Raw genomic sequence first — 3655 nt, 5'->3', positions numbered from 1 at the left:
TGGCAATTTCCTTTGTTCCTTATCGTTCCTAAGTTTGGCGTCTTTACTGTGTGCTCCCTTCTGTTCGCTCTTACTTGTTCATGAGATTGCCACTGCGGTAACTCGGAAGCACGGGTTTATTTAGGGTTATACAGGGGTTAATTTAGCCTAGTGGGAGAAACTATACTGCCCACTGGTGGAAGTCACTGGTGCCCGCGCCGAGTGAAGTGTTCATATCTACACCACAATCCCAATAAAAACGTCCTTTATAAATACACAAAATATGCATTTACACTCATTAATCAAGACCTTTTAAAATAACTCCAAGCGGGCAGTTACACCTAGGAAGAGAAAATAGTATGTGGTCACCATGGTAAAAATGATGGCAAAAATTTTACAGTCCCAAAAACTTGGTCTAAAGTCATCTTTCTTGTGCTTTACATGTACAAAGCTATTATGTAAAATGCATCTCACTCCCTTGTTTTAAAGGAACCTGTCCCCTTAAAACCATGCAAGGCGAAGAAGACATGCAGAGTCAAGTCCTCTCCGGAGGGAATTGGCATTTTGGAGGCATGTATCTGTGAAGCACATCTATGAGTCATAGTTTAAACTCATTCACAGGATCACAGTTAGCACTCCATGTAGACATGCCAGCTTGCCACTCTTACATACTGTATCTTAATCCAAGATGCAACAATAATTAGCCTACATATATGGCAGAGGTCTTCAACCCTGCTCCAGGGGACCCACTATCCTGCAGAGTTTAGCTCCAACCCTAATCAAACACACCTGAACCAACTAATCAATCTCTTGAAAATCACAGGCTGGTGTGCTGAAGCGGATTGGAAATAAACTTTGCAAATTTTACACATGATCTTCATCCTTGTTGTGGTGCTACAAGATGGTGACCCTGCAATTCGTACCCTGGCTATCACATGCACACATTTCTGGAGAATAGTGAGAGAGGAATCCTTTCTGAAGGAAGCACTAGGGATGGGCAAATGAAGCCTCATGAAGCACTGAGGCTTTCCCCTGAATGTTTTGGGAAAAGATTTGAAGCATCAAGAGTGTCGAAAACAGCGCCATCTTGTGTCAGGTCAAATTTATAGCAGCCATGTTTATGAGCAACTGAGTGTGTAGCGCCGTTGTTTTATCCATTAAGCACAAATAAAAGCCTGACAACGTTAAATATTCAGTTTTCTGATAATATGATTCACATATTAAAGTGTGACAATAAATTAAATGCAACAATTATATTACTAATTACTATAACTATAATTAATACTAATTATAAAAATACCAACACAGTTGCTTGATGCAAGGTATGCTGCGTTCCAGGCAGGTTTTTGAGCACGTAAATCACGACTTCAAACCACGACTCACGACTTTGTAGCGTTCCAGACCAGTCACCGTGTACCGCCTGCAGAAACACTGCATCCGTACTAGGGGCTGCCATTGTTTTGTATGGTTTCGCGGGCTATGTGACGTCAGAGCTCGTAACTGGGAGTACATCGATCTAGTACGAGTTCACGGGTGGGAAGTCACGGGTTTGACTGCCGTTCCAGTGCACTTTCACGGGTATAAGGTTGGAAAAACACGGGTTACAGGTTGCCTGGAACGCACCATAAATGTTGGTCTAATTATTTTATGGTTTCTATGCTGTTTATGTGCCAGAATATATGATCATGTAACATAGACCATAGGCTTATTTATATATGAAACATTTTTAGTAAATGGACTTAAACTTCCAAAAACCTGTAGAGTAATGGTCTGGGTTCAAACATTCCGACATGCAAAGTGAAGCATAGAAAGTGAGGCTTTGTTTTTTCATTTGTCTTGCTGTGGTGGCACACCACTACTAAAATGAATACTGAGGAAACACTGCTACCAGAAAATTTCGTATTTAAAAAAAGAAAAATCTGAACATGTTTTACACATGAACTTTCTCTTCTTTTGTCATACTATGGTGTTATATGTGTGCCTCAATCCTGAGCGAGTAATTGTAAGTTTTGAGCACAGAGAACTATATTTTGCAAGCACATTACATTATATTTTGAACAGAAATTAACAATCGCCCAAAAAAAAAAAAAAAAAAAATCGTTTGAGCAAAGAAAAAACGATTCTGTGCTCAATAAATGTATTTGCTTGTTTGCCATTATCCATATTAACGTGCAATAATAACCCCTCTCACGCAGTTTACTCAGGTGCTCTCTCACAAACTTATTATCTGCGCTCCTGTCAAGTCCCTCTCTCTCTCTCTCAACCTCTTAATTCTGTGTGCGCTCAACTCTTGGCGCTCAACTCTTGACACACAGGCTCGCTCAACTTGCAACAGCGTTAAGTGTGCTACAAAATCAACCAATCGGAAAATTAAAGGTCAATTGTGATTGGCTGTTGGTCTCCAATCAAATCGCTAGTAGAACCAAAGCCCGTCTTGTAGAACTATCCATAGATATCCATATAGCCATATAGCCATATATAATCCTTTATTATATGATATCTATGGAACTATCTACAGCATCCCGGAAGCTTACTGAAAAAAAAGAAAAAATCGAAATAAATAACTGACTACAGCGAGACTAATGAATTAAAACACATTTTGGTAAGTTTTTTTTTTTAATTATTATTAACTTAAAAGTGCCTTGTTAGTTTTGTGTATTATAAATTATAATACACAAAAATAATAATTAAAATAATTATTATAATGGTGGTTTTAGATCACAGACATTACAGACATTAGCCTAGTTGGAGGGCAAATTTTGTTTAATTGTTCGGAAAATGTCAGTTTTAAGAGTGAGGTTATTGTGTGAGGTGATTGACAGCTATATGTGACAGAGGAATATTATGACACTCCTCCAGAGATTCAGCTTATAATTTATAATGCTGTTGAGTTGTTTAACTTACAATATTATATCTCCAATTGTGACTAAAGTGGTGTGACATTTAGGTGTTGCTGTTCTGATGACATTGTCTGTGGCTGTGCTAGCGTTAGAATGCTTGAAAGTCAAAATATAATTTAGTCACAATAGGAGATATAATATTGTAAGTTAAGCAACACAACAGCATTATAATACACAAAACTAACAAGGCACTTTTAAGTTAATAATAAAAAAATACTTACCAAAATGTGTTTTAATCCATTAGTCTCGCTGTAGTCAGTTATTTTTTTCGATTTTTTTTTTTTTTTCAGTAAGCTTCCGGGATGCTGTAGATAGTTAGATATCATATAATAAAGGATTATATATGGATATGGATATGGATAGTTCTACAAGACGGGCTTTGGTTCTACTAGCGATTTGATTGGAGACCAACAGCCAATCACAACTGACCTTTAATTTCTGATTGGTTGATTTTGTGGCACACTTGTAACGCTGTTGCAAGTTGAGCGAGCGTGTGTGTCAAGAGTTGAGCGCGCACAGAATTAAGAGGTTGAGAGAGAGAGAGAGGGACTTGACAGGAGCGCAGAGAATAAGTTTGTGAGAGAGAGCACCTGAGTAAACTGCGTGAGAGGGGTTATTATTGCACGTTAATATGGATAATAGCAAACAAGCAAATACATTTATTGAGCACGGAATCGTTTTTTCTTTGCTCAAACGAATTTTTTTTTTGCGATTGTTAATTTCTGTTCAAAATATAATGTAATGTGCTTGCAAAATATAGTTCTCTGTGCTCAAAA

This window comes from Squalius cephalus, assembly GCF_949319135.1.
Source record: "Squalius cephalus genome assembly, chromosome: 21".
NCBI lineage: Eukaryota > Metazoa > Chordata > Actinopteri > Cypriniformes > Leuciscidae > Squalius > Squalius cephalus.
The sequence above is the reverse complement of the archived record's forward strand: the minus strand, read 5'-3'. Positions refer to the sequence as shown.